The sequence below is a fragment of the Strongylocentrotus purpuratus genome, unplaced genomic scaffold, assembly GCF_000002235.5.
Source record: "Strongylocentrotus purpuratus isolate Spur 01 unplaced genomic scaffold, Spur_5.0 spur5_scaffold_20, whole genome shotgun sequence".
Lineage (NCBI taxonomy): Eukaryota > Metazoa > Echinodermata > Echinoidea > Camarodonta > Strongylocentrotidae > Strongylocentrotus > Strongylocentrotus purpuratus.
Window position 1 is genome coordinate 44221955 of NW_022145606.1, and position 21737 is coordinate 44243691.

The 21737-nt window shown below is 36.8% G+C and overlaps 1 long non-coding RNA gene across 1 annotated transcript; it reads left to right on the plus strand.

The window, feature by feature from the left end:
* Positions 1 to 12603: 12603 nt before the first annotated feature.
* On the plus strand, positions 12604 to 13861 carry LOC115927474. The gene is made up of 2 exons (XR_004065664.1): positions 12604 to 13000; positions 13481 to 13861. It is a non-coding gene; the product is annotated as an uncharacterized LOC115927474 (long non-coding RNA).
* The last annotated feature ends 7876 nt before the right edge of the window (positions 13862 to 21737 follow it).

A 21737-nucleotide genomic window follows, 5' to 3' on the forward strand; every position in this document is an offset into this window, starting at 1 on the left:
TAACCCACTTCTTGTAATGGCCAAAATTAAACTGATTGAATATTTGCGCAGCATAAAACGTATGACCATTCGGTACAATAGTCTGAAAATCAGACTATTACTTACTGGCTCTATAGCTCCTAAGTCCATTTGACAACTAATAGTCAATATTTTCCCACTTAAAGACATTTTCAAGCCCCCCCCTTTTTTTTAGGGAAGTTCTAAATTAGTATTATCTTTCAAAAGCCGTTGAAATTTAACCTTTTCATTTTTAGGGCCTGCAAATGGGACATAGTACCTTTAAGGGCTAAAGTTTCTAGTGCTTATATTACATCCACAGGGGCATCCAAATATATCAAAATTGTAAAGAATCCCTATTCACTCAATTTTCAAAAATTCCCAAAACTTTAAGTAAGTCATGTGTACATGTATGCTGTGCATCATGTAGGCCTATATCTTGGAGCTAGTAGTACTTAAAATGTTGTGAATTATGGTAGAAAGTTTTGTCACACTTGTTACTATTAAAGTACTGTTCCATTTGGATCTATAGCATGTGTATATGTGGCTTATTTTTACAATATTTTAAGGCCTTTATTAATAAAATAACCAAGATATACTAGAAATGTGTGTCAAAGAGATGTTTATACATGCATTAAAGGGAGTGTATCATGAGGTGTCTTTCCCGTGGCCCTACCCGGGGCCAATCGGGTATAATACGACTACTGACGACGCGACCGTAGCATTCACCTGCGTGCAAAATAGAACTATTTATAAACGTGATTCCGGTTGTAGGCATGTAATAAGGAAGATTAAAGATAGTATCAAAGCTAAGGGACTGGGGATTGTGTCCCTCCATTGAATGGTTGTACATGTGAAACAAATAGAAGAGACAGTGAGTAAGAGAGGTAGGGAGAAAGAGGGAGATAGAAAAAAGACAGAGAGAGAGAGAGAGAGATAGACAGAGAGAGAGAGAGACAGAGAAAACAGACAGACAAGAAATATATATTTTGGATTTCCCGGCCAAATTCGCGTGTTTGTCATTCGAATTCATTTACTTTGCATTTAAGTTAGCGCAGATCAGCTTTGCCATGCCAATTATCATTCAATTTTCCAGTTTTTGTATTTAATTTAGGATTTTGGTCGAAGGGTTTCATAGATCTGTCATTCAATTTAGAAACTGCTCAACTAGCATTCAAATTAAATTCACTTGTCGAAGCGTAATTTTTATCATTCAAATTAACACCTGTCATTCGTATTCGTAATATTTGTATTCAAGTTAGGAATGTTAGGGGGAAGAATTGCAACAAACTTTTACAGTTTTTAAATAATGCAGTTAAAATGCATGATTTGCCATTGGGGTCTATACAGTGCGTCCCAGAAAAAACGAAACCGAGAAGTATCGATGTTCTATCATAACTTAATCACAACTATAATTAATGAATGATACATATTTGAAAAGCTTAGAGTCTCCTCTTTCATGTGATGGTACTCAGATAATGCATATTTTACGCATGAGTGATTAAAAGCAATTTGAAGGAAGGAAACCAAAAAGACATTTGGCGGGTGGTATCTGAATTTCGAAGAAAAATTCACATTTCTAGAAAGTTGAATTTCTGCCCTTTCATGTGACACCTCAATCAGGAAAAATGAGCGAGGAATGACAAAGTTCTGTTTGTAGTGCTTGAAGTAGTGCTTGCATTTCCATAATTTTATTAAACGAATTCGTTTTCACTTGCTGCCTGCCGTATCAATTAACGAAATTAACAAAAGACTTAACTCCGTTTCGTTGACAATCAGCCGTAGACGAGAGTCTTCATGCATGGCTGATTGTCAACGAAACGGAGTTAAGTCTTTTGTCAAATCTGCTTTTTGCTACGGCAGGCACCCAGTGAAAACGAATTCGTTTGTTAAAATTATGAAAATGTAAGGACTACTTTAAACAAACAGAACTTTGTTATTCCTGGCTCATTTTTCTTGATTGCAGATGGGTGTATTCAGACATAAAGTAATGGGGCTTTCACATATACACTCCGGGGCCCGTACGGCGAGTAAAAACAGATATTTTGGGAATTTTCGGCCGGTGTCCGGCCGGTTGGCGTAAAGTTCCTACGGGCGCCGGGACAGTTTTGTAAGCCGTACGGGCGCCGTGGTGCTGAGTTGGCTGCTCTCAATTCTCCCGGCGTTTTTACCTGACCGTTAGGCCGTATAAAGCACGTAAAGGGCCCATAGGGCACCTTACGGGTCCCGCACGGGCTCCGGACGGTGCCCGTAGGGCCCCTCACGATTTTGGGGGTCAATTCTCATGAAAAATCTTTACGGGCACCTTGCGGTGCTCAAGGGTTCCGTACGTGTACCCTACGGCGCCCTCACGGGCCCCTCAAGAGCCCCGGGTGATATGCACAACAATAGGCGTCTGCCGTCCGGGGGCCATTTAAAATAAATATCGCCCGTGCGGGTCCCTCACGGCGGCATCTCGAAATGTACAACGCAGTTTTATATTTGATAGTTGTATTTTTTTATAGTTGTATTTTTTCCCTTATAATTGTTAATGCGTGTTTTTCGTTACCTATGTTTAATTATTGTATATACCATGTATATTTTACCTCTGTATGTATGTTTTGAATTCATGTTATTATTGTCCATGTTTTTATGTGAATGCAGGGCTCTCTGGGAGAGCAGGTTCAGAAATGAACTTGAATGAGACCACCCTGTTAAAATAAAACTATAATAAATAAATAAATAAATAAATACAGGAGATGCGGATACCAGAGGACACCTACAGAGTGAGTCAGAAAAAATGTCCCACTTTTTAAAAGTGTTTCATGCTATGTCTTGATAGAGTTATCCTCCCAGTACATTTAGGTACCATTTTCATTTGAATCTCTGCATGCATGACTGAACATCAGACAATCTTTACAAGACTGCCAGATATCACTTGCGCCAAGTTGCTAGGTGAGGAACAAAATAATGTTTTGAACAAAGACAGCCAGTTTTTTTCAATTATCCAATTACCCAGACAGACAAAAACACACAAACACACGCACACGCACACGCACAAACGCACACACCCACACACACGCACACACACACACAAACACACACACACACACACGCACCCACAAACCAACACACACGCACATGCACAGGCACACGCACACAAATGAGCATTTCATTCCCGACGAGGCCCACCCAAACTGTTACTTTTTTGTCGGGAATTCTCCTTAACGTACGAAAAGTTGAGTGGCCGCTGTCCTCTTGGTGCGTATTAGCGGATGTTGTGCTTAATGATGATGATGATGATGATGATGATGATGATGATGATAAAGATTAAGATGATGACACCTCTTTTCTCTTATGATGTTTTACAGTACAACATTCTATAATTATATTTCTATAATTATATGTTATTTTTACTGTGACCAATAACACCTAAGGAATTCCATTTTTGTTGTTGAAAATAATGATAAATTGAGGCTTAGGTAATTATCAGTATGTTATATGTCATGTATTTCAGCAATATAATTATGTGCAATATTAACTGCTATGATGATTGGCATAGCGGGTTCTTCCATTCATTCGTATTTTGATATTGCATGTACTTTTATCTTCCTCTCACTCCCTCATTCCTTTTTTCTATTCGAACTTGCTTCTTTTCAAATTTCCTTTTCTCTTCTTCAGTTCTGGTCTTTCCTCTTTATTCTTTATTTCACTCCCATTCCCTCTCTCTCAGCTCTATGTCTGTCTCTCTCTCTCTCTCTCTCTGCCTCTTCCTCTTACTCCCTTCATCTCTTCTTCCTCCTCTCTGTTTCTCTCTCTCACTTTCTGTCTCTCCCTCCTCTTTTCCACCTTATTCTCTTCTGATGATGTTTTACAGTACAACATTCTTTAATTATCTGCTATTCTTACTGTAACCAATAATACCTAAGGAATTCCATTGTTCTCATGTGCAATATGTTTATACATTATACTGTACTCATATCACGCTTGTGATTAGCACACTGCCAAGACTCCGATTGTAATACTATTTAATACTTTTAAATACTTTTTAATACTCAATACTCAATACTCAATACTTAATTACAATTTTTCCAATGTTACAGTTAATTGAATTCAAGTATCTGTATACATTTTATTTGTTTATATGTCAACATTTATTCATTTTTGCTAGCAATATTTCATATCTTGTATTTTTTTTAAAAATCTTTTTTTGTTGTTTTGTTTTTTGTTACTACTTTAATGTTTTTAACTTAAAAATGTATTCATTGTTATATATTTGTCCTCATTTACTATGTTATCTTTATGTTTTTTGAATGTTTTTTATATTGATGTAAACTTGCATTTTTAGTCTTCGGACTTGTTGACAAGTAATGAATAAAACCTTATTTGAACTTTGAACTTGAACTAGTGAATGTGTACAAAAGGGAAAGATTTGTAGGGTTATGCCATCACTTAAACATTCTGCGATCTTGATAAAAATCAATGCTCAATCAGAAAAGGGGTAATTATGAAACAATTGTCACCGTGGGTGTTGTGTGTGCGTGCGTGTGCGCGTTTCTGACTGTCTTTGTTCAATGCACTGTTTTATTCCTCACCCAGTAACTTGGCGCAAGTGAGATCTGGCAGTCTTGTAAAGATTGTCTGATATTCAGTGATGCATGCAGAAATTCAAATGAAAATGGTACCTAAATGTACTGGGAGGATAACTCTATCAAGATATATAATGAAACCTATGATGAAATATTCATACTTCAGACAATACAACTTTTAAAAAGTGGGGCATTTTGTCTGCCTCACTCTGTATAACCTAATCTTTCTCTCGCATTAACTCACTCTCTCAAATATTTCTTTTTCGCTCACCCACTGGCTCATTCAAAAGGTTTCTCTCTCTCTCCCTCAATTGATCTATTTCTTTTATTCGCATCTACCTATTCAACAAACTCAATCCCGATCCGCTCTATCTTTCTAACCCATTCATTCACAATTAATTCCCATCCTTCTCTCTCTCCCTCTCTCTCTCTCCCTCAATTAATCTATTTCTTTTATTCGCAACTACCTATTAAACAAACTCAATCCCGATTCGCTCTATCTTTCTAACCCATTCATTCACAATTAATTCCCATCCTTCTCTCTCTCTCCCTCTCTCTCTCTTTCTCTCTCTCTCTCTCCCTCAATTGATCTATTTCTTTTATTCGCATCTACCTATTCAACAAACGCAATCCCGATCCGCTCTATCTTTCTAACCCATTCATTCACAATTAATTCCCATCCTTCTCTCTCTCCCTCTCTCTCTCTCCCTCAATTAATCTATTTCTTTTATTCGCAACTACCTATTAAACAAACTCAATCCCGATTCGCTCTATCTTTCTAACCCATTCATTCACAATTAATTCCCATCCTTCTCTCTCTCCCTCTCTCTTCCGTTAACGCACACACTCAGTAAATCCCTCTCTTCATTCGCCCCCATTAAAGATGAAGTTGAGTTATGGTCATGCGATTGCACTGTGAAAGAAACGGTGTGAAATCGACCAGAAAAGGTTGATCATCTAGCATATACAAATTTGTGTGTATTGCAAGGTTCTTGAATCATTAAAATGATAAGAAATTTGGCCAAGTTACAAACACTGTACACAAAAAGATGTATATGGGACTACATGAACACGTGGCGTAAAAAACCTACCCCCCCCCCCGAGTTTTACGAGTTACATGACATATTTAGAATATAAAGGCATTTGAAGAGCCATGCTTTTCAGGGAACATGTCTTATCTGATGTTCTTCCACACATAATAAGAATGATAACGCTCACAAAATATTGTTCACCTCTTCCCAGAACTCAACCTTCTCTTTAAGCATATCCTGCATGGCACCGGCGTACACGTTCACCGCCCCCGTCCCCAAGAAACTTATTGAAGTTGCATCGTCACAAATACATATCTCAATCTATAATGCTCATCCATGCGAGCGACGCATTGCTCAATTTATGTTTATTCCCTCGACCTGATCGCGTTCAACTAGACTTGTTGACGCCGTATGATAATAATTCCTCGTAGATGGCTATATATCGGTCGCTTCGGAAGAGGGAGTCGACTCTTGAAACTTTCCAAACTTTCTTAACAAGCTATATATCGCAAATGAGAAGATTTCAATACAAGCAAAATCGGACACTCGAGAAGATGGCTGGAAGTGTGAGTCGAAAGATTCGTGTTTAAATGTTCTTCATTCTCACAGCTTACACAAGTTTGAGCCGTTTATAGAACGTTGTACTATTTGGGCAGGGTTTTGGTACACGGAATATTCTTACGGACAACGTCGTGAGCCAGTTGTTTATAGATCATTTACTACTCAATTATCATTATCGTGCACCTAAACACAAGGCGTTAAATGACGTAATTGACCTGCATTTATTAATGGACTACTGATTGACTATACACAATACGTGAGTACATCTTACTGTTATATATTTTCGAGAAAAAAAAAATCGTCATATGTACTCAGGAGAGATAGCATAATAACTGTTGACGTGTAGCGGCAATAACAGTATATGTACAAGAGAACCTTGAGTGCATACACGTCTTTTTTTCTGGTAGGTGAATTAATATGGTGAGCGCGCTTGCACGCACTCGATAAAAGGAAACGTATTTAAACACGCCAGAATCTGGTCTATTCATATTAGGCTATGTAAAAACGATTCCAGGTTTCTCGTCCGGATTTTTCGCAAATGAGGAGGTGTTTCCGTGTTATGTGATATTTTACCATGATGGTCGCCAAACATATGTATATTATAGGCTGGGGTCCTTGTTAATTTGATTTCCTGTGGGACTACTTCTAGACCCTGCATTTTATTTTAGGGAATGCATCAAAATTGTTGGGGTAACAAATAGTAACGAAGAAAAATCAAAGTTTATTAAATTAAACAATAACATCTTAAATTAAGAAAATCTATATTAACAGCCTAAACAACAAACAAAATTTTTTAATTAAAATATATTTAGTTGAGTAGTTCAAAGATAGTTTTTTAAATGTAACAAAAAAAGATAACAACTCATAATAACAGCACCAAAAAGATAGTATAGTTTATATACGAGTAGCTCCGATATATAAATCAATCTGATTATAAGTACATGTATACTGTTAGCAATTTAAAGGGCTTTCTTTTCCGTGGATGGGTGTTCGTTTCAGGTGTCAGCGTGGGTGTGTACTTGTGGTTTTGGGAGGGGTTGCGTTTATATGAATGTGCGAAAATCAAAGCTTAACAACACAGAACAGTTTTTAAAAAATGTCTTATTCATGTTTAATATGTATAAACATTAATCATGTTTGTCTGTTTGTTGTTGTTGTTGTTACATTTCAAGTTTTGTTAACACATGTATCATCGAAAAAGTTCAAGTTCAATTTCATTTCCACTTTATTATTACATGTATAATTAAATATAAACAAACACATAGCAGTGCAATACTAAAATCGGTACAATAATGATGTTGCAAATATTAATAATAATAATAATAATAATAATAGGTAGTTCTTATACAGCGCCTTTCAGGACCGAAGGCCCTCTAAAGCGCTTTACAGATATATATTATTACCCCGGTCATCAGATTCAGGCTTAACGGCACACAAGGTATGCACATTCTCCACTCCCTGGGGAACAACCGAGCCAGGCGTCATGTTTACAAGCGCACACTTGTTAATCTAAGCACATTAACTTTCGCATCCTACCGGGTACCCATTTAACACCTGGGTGGAGAGTGGCAAATGTAGATAAATGTCTTGTCAAAGGACATTAGTGCCTTAGTGGGACTTGAACCGCGGACCTTGTGATCCACAGTCCGATGACTTCAAGGAATTCAGAACACTGCTGCAAGGCTTGTTACTCTCTCTAAAAAATTTGAGCACATAACCCTAATATTGCGTTCCCTCCATTGGCTTCCCATACGCCATCGTATAACATTTAAAGTTCTTCTTCTAACATACAAAATTCTCCATGGCAAAGCCCCTAAATATCTTATAGATTTGATTTCCTTACAATCTTCTAGTTACCTTGCAGTTAACCCTTGGACCTCGTACCGTTAAAAAAAAAAGGCGATCGAGCTTTTTCAGTCAATGCCCCTATCCTTTGGAATAAATTACCAGCGCATATTCATAATACTCATTCTCTAGACCAGTTTAAGACCTTGCTGAAAACGCACCTTTTTAATTCATGAATGATATCAGAGGCGGCCCTCCGGGGGGGGGGGGGGGCACAGTGCCCCCACTTTTTCAAGTACCCAAAAAGTGCCCCTTTTACTTTGAGAAGAACCCCTATTCCATTATAAAAATGCCCCTCCCCTTTTCACCTCTGATAGGTGCCCCCCCTTTTTTTGTTACATGTGCCCCTTTTCCCTCGACAATTTTTCCTTTTTTCCTTTGCAATAATTGTCAATTTTTCAATTCTTATAAGTGCCTTTATTAATCTCATATTGCTCCGGTTGTCTTATTTCCGCCAGCACAAACGTAGCTTGTTCGCCATCACTACCAAACTAGAATGTTCCACTATGTTGCAGGGTGTATATGCCATTGGGAATGAAGTGTGAACCGGGTGTGCGGAAATGGTGTGTTGGGGAGGGGAAGTGAGAGTGTTCATGTGTGTGGTAATTGTATGTGTGTCAACAATTAAAGACTAATACATGACAGATGGCTAATCATAAATCTACAATGACGAGTAAACTGTGTACATCACAGTCCACAGATAAATGTGCCTTGAACGTATATAGCAGATGGCATTCGGCGGATCAGACGACACTTTATAGTGATTTTCTATGTGAGATTGCTTTGCTAAATATAAAATACAAGAATCGTTTCCATATCTTTAAACTATCATTGATATCTGATAATTAAACAGTTAGTAAAATAAACCTACCAAACTACATAATACAATGAAATACTGACTGAAAGTAGGGGAGTTTGATGTGGTGCACAATTGCACCCCTCTGTAAATAATCGAATAGTCCATGGTGTTCTTGAATATTCATGTTTTTGCTTACCTCGGCAAAATGCTTGCCTATAATAAATGGAAAAATTACGGTGGGGGTTGGCTGAAATGGACATAATGAACAAATTAGAACTGATCTATGATAATTCGTGCTTGTTACCCTTCGTGTGCTTGACTTGTAACCTTACAATCGAGTGGTAAATTGCGTCCAAACTTCGACTTTATGTGTCGACATGTGTTATATAGGCAATGGCGAGCTGGCGACCTATTTTGACCAAATTACGGTGGGTAAACTTTCAAAAGTCAATGGGACATGAGGGTTCCAATGAAAGAGCTAGTGATAACGTACGTCGGGTGAATGTGCTTTTCGTTTAAACAAAAAAAAAGAAGATTTTTTTAACGATTTGGGGGGTAAAAGTCCTAGGCTAACGTACATGTTAGGCTGCTGGACTGTGACGATAGGGGGCGTTCTCAAATGAGACTAAACGGAGCTATATGTGGGGTAATGAATTTGGTTCAAATGAACATATCGGAAGCATATGCGATTTTACAATGTTCTATCATCGTTGTCGCGGTTAAAATCGAGACTAAAGTGATGAAATTGTAAATAATAAACTCTTTATGTTGTATAGCACCCTCTCAAGACTGATATTACTTTATCTTTAAAACAATGTTTCTTAACTACATTCGACCGATTTGCTATTCCCGTATAAAAATTATATATCATAATTTTCTGAGATTTGCATGGTCGCAGCTACCATGCAATGGCCTTAGGCTGCAATAGTCACCACTGACTAATCGCCAATAAGCCAAAACACAACAACAACTTAGGAGCTATTTACACTATTTGAAATTTACCGGGAGCACCGGTAAATGTTTGATTATTCAATATCTCGACAGCAGAAGTGTTTTAGGGCCTAAATTTTCTTGGGCTCATAATACATCCACAGAGGCTTCCAAATATAAAGAATTACTATCCATCCAATTTTCAAAACTTCCCAAAACTTTGCATTACCTTTAATCTAAAAATAAGCTTGAGTTCTAGTAATGATATGAAATGAATTTTTACAGAATCCGACAAAATTTACACTGAATGTTCAAGATTACAAATAAATTACATCCGCCAGATGATTTTATAGGGGCTGAGTAATGAGCACAGAGAGAAAAGGGAAATCAAGGTAACTAGGCCCGTGCTTAACACAAGCTACTTTATGTGCAAAAGTGAGTTATTTTGTTTTGTTATTTAAGATGATTTCCAGCAAGTTTTCTTTGTAATTTATTTTTATTTTACTGGTTCAAACAATCAATCTACGGAATGAATTTTAACCATATTCTTTTGACATACGATATCCATACTAGAGCTTAAGATTAGCTGTAACATAGAAAGCTTCCTTCCTACATGATGTAATAATGACATAATTATTTCATGGCGATAGTAATTTTAAAAAATATTTAGAAAGTCCCTCTTACACGTCAACATGGTCAATCAAATTACCATGTCGTTCATTTCAACGATCTATTTGTAAATTAAGTAATTCTCAAATTTGGACATGCTTACACTTTAAATAGTTTTCAATTGTAATTTTACTCTAAAGAATCTTTCGACAAACATGTTTTTGAGCTTCTAAGCACCCACCCATGCTCTACGTGATTTAATCAGTGATCATAATTGTTGTTCTTAAATGTAAAACCTGCCAGCGTGAACATCATAAAAATGATTTCCATCGAGGTACGTTTCCTTTCAGAAAGTTCCTTTCAAATGTGTTTTTCTTTGTTCTGTTACCCTTGTCACAAGCTCAGCCGTATGAAATATCTTACTCACCTACGATACTGTGACATATACAAAGAATGTGCCAGTCTGCATATCATGGTATAACTAATGGGGATTGGGCATAGATTTGTGTGGTTTCCAGTCAAAGTCTTTCGTGTTTGTTTCTCTCTCCCCCCCCCCCCCCTCTTTCTTTGTCTCACTCCCCCCTCTCTCTTTATGTTAAACAAATCCAGGTTCGATGAGTAAACCCATGTCGTTTATATTATATAAATTAAGAAGAACAACGAAACTAAACATACTTTATACACAATTAGTTCCATTACAAATGTTTTTAATTTTAATGGAGAAGAAAATTCGTTAGGCTGCGACCAAGGTTACTTGTAGAATCGTCAAATGTCGGATATTGATTTTGTCTTCAACTTGACATACTACTAGTATATAATGATGGCATAGGCCTACTTATTTCATGGCTTTAGCAAATTTAAATCAGAACATGTCGTTCATTCCAATGACCTGTAGAGGTGTCGTGGTCGAGTAGATAGTAGATATGTCACTGTGGATCACAAGGTCCGAGGTTCAAGTCCCGCCGCGGCACTAATGTCCTTTGGCAAGACATTGATCTACATTTGCCACTCTCCACCCATGTTTTAAATGGGTACCTGGTAGGATGCGAGAGTTAATGTGGTTGGATTAGCAAGTGGCGCTTGCAAAATGGCGACTAGCTGGAATGCTCCCCAGGGAGTGGAAAATGCGCATACATTGTGTTGCGGGTAAGCCTGAATCCGATGACCGGCGTAATAATATGTGCTGTATCTAGAAACAAAGTATTAGCCCGCCCCTCCCCCCACCCCCACTTCTTGAACGGAGGGATACCATGCGTGTTCCCAAACTTTCCCGCTCGTTTTAAAAGAAAAAGGGTCTACCCATATTGACTTTAAACACCGGACTTTTGCTGAAAGGGGGGGGGGTGCTGAAAAAGTGAAAAAGGCTCGTATAACAAAAGAAAGAGGTCGACCCGTATTGACTTTACACACCGGACTTTTGCTGTTAAGGGGGGGGGGGTCGCTGGAAACACGCAAATGCGTATCTAAATAACACTGAGTGGGGGGGGGGGGGGGGAGTATTAGGCGCATTATGAATGTGTGCTATCATTATTATCTACTTTAAGCACAATCTTCATTTAATTTAATTACCCTCCCAATGTCATTGGCAGACTAAAATACGATAATGAGTCTTGCAGGAATTCATATCTTGAGAAGAATGTACAAAGGACGTCTGGTTTCGTTGTCTTTTGCAGCATGAGCTAAATCCAAGATTTTGATTCAGAATCTGAGGCAATGTTACCGAGTCAGTTTAATGTGCACATCGGGTTTCGTTTGTTCACAAACAATTGTTCAAGTCCATACAATAACCGATTGAAAGAGCATGCAAAGCAAACGTGATAAGATCAACACAAAGGCCCTTGAAGATTAAAACTTACCAATGCTTTCTGGGCTGCGTAACTATTTTTTTCTTCTATTTATTCTCTTTCGAGGGACTTTATTTGTTCATTTCATTAAATAACAGCTAATTACAACAGTTTTTATATACAAAATTCATGCAATTGTAACATATCATAATTATAGTACAAAACATGAAACTAATGTGACATAATCACATGGGCTGCGTAACTATATTATATTATTTGAATGATGCATTATTTTGTATCGGGTTAAAAAACAGATTTCCTAGACTAACTGAATGGCTTTACATTTTTGAATGAATATGGAATATGGAGGAGGAACTAAACATGATTTCTAAAAAATGTTATTGATTATGAATGTCAGACCCTGTTTATTATCAAGGTATATTCTATTTTTTGAGTAAACCTATTTTCTATTTTTGAGTAAGCTTATATTACTTTAAATTATTGAACCCCTATTTAAAGTGTACCTTTAAACTATGTTTCTATTAAGATCACCTCTCTGGTATATGCTACTGGTGAAACAAAGAGATGGGAACAAAAAAGACCTATTCTATAGGCCTTGTTTATGTCTTAAACCCAGACCACTTCCTTTATTCGTAGAGTACATAAATCATGAATGACCAGTGGATACACTTACTGGTACCCCTTTGTCTTGGGGATAGGGAATAGTGGGGATGTTTGCCTGGTTTGGAAGAAAGATTGGCTTTCTCGTTGAGAGCAAGTTTAGACTTCAAGGCAGATAGACGTGTGATGTAACTTCCCCCAGAAGTTACTATGTCGCAGCTTTTTAAGACCTGCCTTGATTTTGTTTCTTAACAGGTAAGCGAACACCCACCTTCCTAAAAGTATATTCATGTTCTATTCTAGTAAATTATAGAGATATCACAAGTTCCTAATGCAATTTGAATTAATTGTATGATATTGTTTAGTGTGATTCTCCTTGCGTTGGAAAACCCATTGTATTATATTTTCATGTGTTTGTTCCTTAACTTTTGATACAAGATGGTTGTGACTGTGTATGAATTAAGATACCACTTTCCACAAGCCAGACATTTTTATAGTTATTTCAGTCATTGTAAAAATACTCATCATTAGATAGTTTAGTGAAAGCCCAATAACTAATTGTGAGACGATAAATACTCTTGTTGAATTACTGTGTTCCATATAAAGGAGAATTATTATTGATTAAGTAGGAGAGCAAGTTTAGACTTCAAGGCAGATAGACGTGTGATGTAACTTCCCCCAGAAGTTACTATGTCGCAGCTTTTTAAGACCTGCCTTGATTTTGTTTCTTAACAGTTTCACCATGGTTCCACCATGGTTCCAGTTCCATTTCCCTCGGGACAAGAGTTGGGACTGCTGTCGTTGTTCAGGCAACGCTCTCCGCCTGATCGATGTATTTAGTGCTTACTGACGAACGACTTGTGTTTTATCATTTGTACTTTATATAACATCTATTCTTTTCTTCTATTCCTTGATATTTGTTTAATGTACAGTGTAGTTTACTTTGCTTTTTCGCTATCATTCTTGTAATACATTGTAAAGCTTTGCATGTAGCTGTTTTTGTAAGAATGTTTGTTTGAAATCGAAATGCCAGTTGTCACACTGGGAATTATTATCGGTGTACCTTTGACACTGAATATTAATAAATACCTCTTTGGAATTATCATTGGCACAAAATATATGTTTCAGACTTATGTATTTTAATGGATCTCCGTGTTTACTAATCTTAATTAATTGAACCGGCGCAGGCATAGGAAGCCTGTGTAACATGAAGAAAATCACTGTATCCGGGTGCACACTGTTCCCCCACTTCTTTAAGTCCCTCAAACGTACCCTTTTTTACACCTCTTACATAGAAAACCCTAACCCCTTTTCCTTTCACAAGAGCCCCTATTACTTTGTAAGAAGTGACCCTTCCTATATTAATAAGTGCCCCCTCTTACATAGAAAAATGCCCCTTTTACTTTCACTAGAGCCCCTATTACTTTGTAAGAAGTGCCCCCTTCCCCTATTAATAAGGGCCCCTACCTATTTCATTTTATTTTTTTAATTTTCAAGATTTTTTTATTTCTCAACTCAAATATTACATAGTAGCACATGCATAACAAATTCAAAAAATTAAATACATTGAAGACAGTTTTAAAACACTTTATAAAATACATGGTATCAATTTCCTTATAGTTCTTGACACGAAACGTTCCACTTTTGTCTATGTAATTTTATCAAATTACGTTTAAAAGTAATTATTCTCTCAGTTTGTTCAATTTGTTTTAAACCAAGTTTGAAATGAGCAAATGTAGGTCTTATATTTCTATATTTGCATGAATATATAAAGTATTTTGCAAATAACAAGATGGTGTTAATGCGATAGAAGTTATTGAGGGTTATAACCACAAAACAAATCTCAATATCACTGAAATGTTCTTTTGTTAATATTTTTGGACCGCAACCAATCATATACATCATTCCAAAAAAGCAACTATATATTCACATCTTAGAAATAGATGAACGAGCGTTTGGATGTGGGTTTCAAAGAAATTACAAGTAGGTGTATCTTTGATTCTAACTTTAAACAGGAAATTTTGCGTTGAAGTTCTTCTGTAAATATATTTAAATTAAAAATTCCGTAGTCTATTATCAAAGAAAGATTTATATAAAAGTGGGAAACGAGAATTCCAGATGTGTGAATCGGTCAAATTTTCAATCAGATCAGCTTGCCATTTGGATTGCTGATTTATGCCTAAAAGAGACATATTTGTTTCCAAAATGCATGAAAGCATAATTTTGTGACCTTTTTACTATGTTGGAAACTGATAAAAGACACACAGTCTAATAGTTAGCCTTTGTGATGTATATTTTTCGTGAAATCCCAAGGCAAAAGAGAAGTCTTTTTGTTTGTAAAGTGTCCGGACTGCCACCCCCCCATCATAAATTTCAGACAATGCTAAAAGCCTGTTGTGTTAAACATGCATTTATGCACGGTCCATTGACCATGCATTGAGTAAATTCTTTGTAAGAAGGACGTATATTTTCTTTATATTCTATAATTAATTTGAGAATAGGAGGAACCTAAAAAGAATCAGAGCTTGTGAAGCTGTATAAGTCCCATATTAGGACAAAATCGATCTTGTATTCAAGAAATAAAAAAAGGGGGGAATTAGTTTTATTAGTGCAAAGACAGTGAGGGAAAAGGGAGGAGAATTGGACAGATAGGGGAGAAGGAGAAGGATAATAGGTGAAAGAACAGGAATGAGGAGGGGTAATTAGAGAGAGAACTAAATTAAGAGATTGAGAGAGAGAGAGGGACAGGATGCCGCATCCTAAGTCCATAAGAGCTCAAGCAAGTACATTTCAACAAAAGGGTAGTATGCATTTGTAGCAAGGAATGAATGGCAGGATTAATATCACGAGAAGCCTATTGAAATTTACAACGAGAAAAACCTGTTGAAGGTATCGATGCCCCGGGGTCCATTAAAAACGAACATTAAATTAAGATAAACCACAGGCAGTGTATTTCTAATTTATTATGTTTGATTTTTAACCAAAAATGGACACAAAATCTTAATAAGTAATTGGTAAGTTCCATATAGTTTCATTTTCGAGTCTAGCCAGACGCTTTGTGTCCGGACAGGTTCCGGATCCGGAGAGTTGATTCAAAACAGCAATTCAAAGAAGTTTACAGGCAAAATATAAGAATTATGTTGGAAATTTATAAAGGACAAACAGTCACAACGTCTAGTGCTATTTGATGTATATTTTCTGTCAAATCCGAAAGCAAACGAGAAGTCTTTTTGTTTGTAAAGTATCCGGACACCCAACCCCCATCATAAGTTTCAGACAATGCTGTGTTGAACATGCCATCCATCATGCACGGTCCATTGACCATGCATTGCGTACATTCCAAATTCTTTGTAAGAAGGACCTAGACTTTCTTTATATTTTACATTTTAGTTTCGTGTTTTTTTTTTATTTCCGGAAGTCTTTTCTTTCTATCATTTCTATAATATTATTATTATTATTTCGATCATTTTGTCCAATTAATCAAGTGTCACAGCATTGTTAAGTCATATAACTCATGTAAATTATCGCAGGGTTTCATTTTCATTCTAAATTCTGTGAAAGGGTATTTATTTGCATACTTTCATTCTTCTGGTTTAACGCGAAATGTATGTCAAGTTAATAGGGCCTCATGAGAAAAACTGTAAAATATGGGACCTAGAGCAAATAGCAAATAGTTTCAATTCAAAATCAGTCTTTTGTTTTAACACTTAACACAATTCTGTAGCTGACAAACTCATTCCTCAGTCCACAGCGTATTGAGAAAGCGAACACATACGCACTCAAGATAAATTCTTCATAAAGCGCTAAGATATATAATTCCCTCCGAGAGAGATTATTTGAAGTTTTATTTATTTTTATTGATGGAGGTTTTTTTCTTCTTCTTCTATACTGATGAACGGATAAAGGTATGGGACATCACTGACTAGTACATCCTAAAAGTCTGCAAATCTGTATCTTGGGGCACTAATATATCACATCGACATGGTTTTGATCCTGGGGCCTCACAGTTACGAGGCCATTGCTTTGTCACTGAACCATGACTGTACGCAGCGGGGGCTAGGGTAGGGGGCAGTTTCCATACATTAAAAAAAAAACAGAAAATGCAATACATTTTTAATAATTTATTGCATTTTACCCCGGTCCCCAACATAAAAAAATCCTCTGATGGCCATGCATTATGACTCAGGGCATGGGCACACAGAGGATTTTTTTATTTTCATAACCGGGGTAAAATGCAATAAATTATTGAACATTTATTGCATTTTCTTTGTTTTTTTTAATTTATGGAAACTGCCCCCCTACCCTAGCCCTCGCTGCGTACAGTCATGGTTCAGTGACAAAGCAATGGTCTCGTAACCGTGAGGCCCCAGGATCAAAACCGTGTCGATGTGCTATATTAGTGCCCTTTTGTGGGGCATTAATCCTCATTACTGTCATTTATGACTTAAGTGGGTAGGTCCCCTAGTTGATATGCATAGTAGCATACACATGCTTTAGCAGTCACGCAAAACACACATTGTAAAATTATTATTCAATAGAATCTGAGAATGTATACTATTATCTAGATCTATTATTATTATTTTTTTTTTTTTTTTAATTCCATAAATTGGGGTAAAACAAAAATATTCCAACTATATGAGCGGCAGTGTATATGCAAAAGGCTATGGATTTTACTTAAAGATAAAGTTGGATTCTGAATTGCATTGTGAGAAACACCTTGTGGAGACGAATGAAAAAGTTGATCATGTAGCACCAGGCGCGTACGCAGGGGGGGGGGGGGTGCCCCTCTTCTTTTTTTATGTGTGTGTTTTGGAGGAAACCCCCTTCTTTTTTTTCTTTTTTTCTTTTTTTAAAATGCTAATGGGTGACCTAAAAAAGGTGACCTTACCCCCCCCCCCCCCCTCCCCCCCCCCAACGGAACCAAATGTTGATTGGTAAAATTTTCAAATTTCGGGACCAAAAAAAATGTTCTCTTAGATTAGCAACATTATTACATACTGCACATATATGCTAATTAGATTATTATGCTAATTAGGCTAATTATAATACATCTACATGAAATATCTTCTCATGAATTAATGATTAGTCTTTCAAAAGTGATTTACAATGTTGCTTTCCACCATTTTTAAGCTTTATAGGTAAATAATGATAATGAAGTCCATATATTGTACATATTATGCTAATTATGCTTTTTAAGACAATTGTATTACTTTAAAATAAAAACTGGTGTCATAAATGGATTCCTCGTCATAGAAAACCCTTGAAAAGTCGTATATCCATGTTTTCAGGCCTCCTGGATTGAGATTAGCAACATTATTACATATTGCACATATGCTAATTAGATGATTATGCTAATATGGCTATTAAAAAAGTTGCCCAAGGTTGGCAAGCTGGCAACCAAGCTGAATTTACTTCAATACCCATATAGAACACAAATCAACAAGAAAACCTTGTACTTATCAACTTTTTCATGTCATGTACATGGTATATGGTATTATATTCCACATACTAAGTATCTTGTTCTACGATTGGTCAAAAGTAAATCACGTGATGAAAGATAGTTCGCCCATTATTGATGGGAGAAGCAAAAAGTTCGTTACACACTGAAGATAGAGGTACTATCTACAAAGGGCAACGCACTTTCACTGAAGATTATCCAAAAGCGCACTAAAACAGGCGCAATTAAGCGCGCATTACAATGAGCGCAATTAAAGCAAACACATGCGTGCACCGTACCCTCAAGGGGTTGGGTTAAACTTTTAACTTTTGTGTGGTGTGAATTTGGGCCTGGTGTCTTTTATGTAGATGTATACACGTCCCTTTTTGTGTAGTTAAATTGTTTTAGATGTGGAATATAAAGCAAATAATCACCTTTTGGTTTCAAGCGATGGAAAACTATCACTTCCTCGTCGATCAGAATGTATACGCTATCTTTCCTCAGCTTCGCTTCGGAAAGATAGCTACATCCAGATCGCCTCGGAAGTGATAGTTTGTCCCATCACCTTCACCAACGGTAATTATTTGCTTACTGTCTACTGGACTATCAAGCATTTCCATCAGAAGCACATCGTCATTATGAGGAAATAGCAAATATCGCTTAGGTGGCAACAAAACAATTGTCCCGATTCATGATGACTAGTAGTGCAGCAAGATTTTTGTTTCCTTTCAACAAGGATTTTGTTCCTTCAAGTTATAACAATCTCCTGACAGTTTCATTATCTGAGAATATTGTTAGTACAATAGTTGAGTATCCCGGAAAAATTATGAAAAGTGTGGTATTTGTGGTTTCATTTCATGATTGATATGGTGCTCTTTTGTTGTAATATTTGTGTTAGCTGTCACCCCTCTCCATTCTTATACTCAATGTTTTGTCGTCTAGTTGATATTAGGGACTTGTATTAGAGAACACGACGAACGCCGACTGATCATGCGTGTCAACGTACTTAACTGCCCATGTTGACTACAATTAGAAATTTTAGATTGCACTCGACATGCATGCATGTCGTACATACATGCATGCAGGAAGTAACTATGAACATCACGGACAAAGAAAGAGTACAAAATATACAGTTCCTCATTCTACCCTCAACAAAAGAACATCCCTTCACTGCTATTATTAAAAAATGTGTAGAACATGTGAATATGCATGTGACACCTGTTCTACACGTTTTTACATAATAGCAGGGAAGGGATGTTCCTTTTCTACCTGAGGAACTGTATATTTTATGCGCACGCTGCATACTAGTACCTTGAGCATGTAAAGGCGCTATATACATATAAATATGTATGTATGTATGTACTAGATTTAGGAAAATCAAGGTTGACGCATTCTCGATCGCCGACTGAGACGAGGTAACGCATGCGCAGTGCCTTAAAATGACGTTACACGTTGCAGTCAAAGCTGTCGACGTGCAAATCTAAAAGTCCCTGATAAAGTCACCCTACTACGAATCACATGATACGGGGTTCAAACTCCCGACACGAGACTAATGTCCTTTGCCAGGACATTAATCTATATTTGCCACACTAGAAATCAGGTGAAGAAAACGGATACATTGTAGGAATCATAGAAAAATCCAACTTTGAATTCAATTTGATAGACTAAAGGAAAGCAGAAAAATCAGAAAAGTAGACCGGCGAAGAATTGAATGAAATCGTTACACATAATGTTTGCCCGGTAAAAGGTCGCGTAGCGTGGGTGCTTGTAAAAAGGGGGAACACTTACTTCAAGTGCTAAAAACGACAATGTTTCTTTGTTCCATGTAGCCAAAACTATTCTTAGAGAAAGATATTTACCTTATTTATTATGTTCTCAAATCAATTTGCAAATATATCTTTCTTTTGCTTCTGTCCGTTTTGCTGGAAACAAAAAAGCCCGAACGCGCAATTGAACTTCCCGGCAAAAGGTAGTGTAGCGCTACGCAACGTTTTGCCGGGCAACCGACGAATTTATGGTAAAGTTATGAATTTGATAAAAGTTGTAATGAAGTTAGGCAGATCTCTGTGATGTAGAGGCCGACAAATTTCTCATTCGTTCCAACACCCAAATTGACTAAAACTTCTATTTTTCGAAAATGTATGACTCCCTGGAATATTTTATCTTTAGAGGACCTATCATGACATGCTATCTATAATTTATTTAGGGTAGTGCCCCAGGGAAGAAGCTACTTAGCAGGAAAACAGAAATGTTCCAGATGACGCGGTAAACCTCGGCAGTTTTTTGTTAACAAGATACATAATCATAAGACATAGTTGGTAATAACAAATTAGTACCATAATAATTAATTTGGGGAAATAAAAAATAAGGAAACATGATAACAAACAATCATAAAATAGATTTGGTAGCATACACATGTAATAATAACACCGATCAAAATATACAAATGTTATACTGGTATAAACGATATTGTTAATTAAAAAATAATAAATTGTGGGGTATACGGAAGAAAGTTAACATTATCACTAGAAGCATATTTGTAGTCGTCGTTGTCGACGTCAGAGAAAAGGTAGTAGTAGTAGTAAGAGGAGGAGGAGTAGCAGTATTAGTAGTATTAATATGCCAAGTAGTCGCAGAAAGTATTATTAATATTATTATTAGTAGTAGTGGCTCGGTGTAAAAATGTCAGAGGAAAAAATGTCAGAGGTAAAAATGTCAGAGGTAAAATGTCAGAGGTAAAAATATCAGAGGTAAAAATGTCAGAGGAAAAATGTCAGAGGTAAAAATGTCAGAGGTAAAAATGTCAGAGGTAAAAATGTCAGAGGTAAAAATGTCAGAGGAAAAAAATGTCAGAGGTAAAAATGTCAGAGGAAAAAATGTCAGAGGTAAAATGTCAGAGGAAAAAATGTCAGAGGTAAAAATGTCAGAGGTAAAAATGTCAGAGGTATAAATGTTAGAGGTATACAATAAAAAAAAGCATGTGACAAGCTTGTTATAATTACACCCGGGTTATATATTTAATTAGGCTTATCGAAAAAGAACAGCGAGGGATATTCTGCAGTCGTTATTTCACCGCTGCTTATTTTTTTTTTTCCACTTTCCCAGTTTAAATTTATTTACCTTTCGGCCCAAAATTGTGACTTTTTGCCCGATTATTGCCGAAGAAAGAGGGGGGGGGGGGGGGGGAGGGGTTTCTTCTTCTGGGGCACGGTGACCCGGCTGCTCTCCCCTTCCTCTTATATATTGTTGCTTTATATATCCTTCCGAACAGTGGTCAATGCCTAGGCAGAGCAGGCAGACTAATGGGACATGGTTTCTACTCCGAGTTTCGCGCCTTGCAAGCAGTCATCAGGCAACTGATAGCATTCTTAAAAGTACATGATTATCCTACAACCTTGGTACCAGGCGCCGGTTCCAGGATTTCTTAGGGGAGGGGGCCCAATTTTTTATTTTTTTGCTCCCGAAAATTTGAAAATCGCGCCGGCCGAAAAGTCGCTAGGTGGGGGGGTATAGAGAGCACAATTTTTTTTTTTTTTTTTTTTTTTTTTTTTTTTT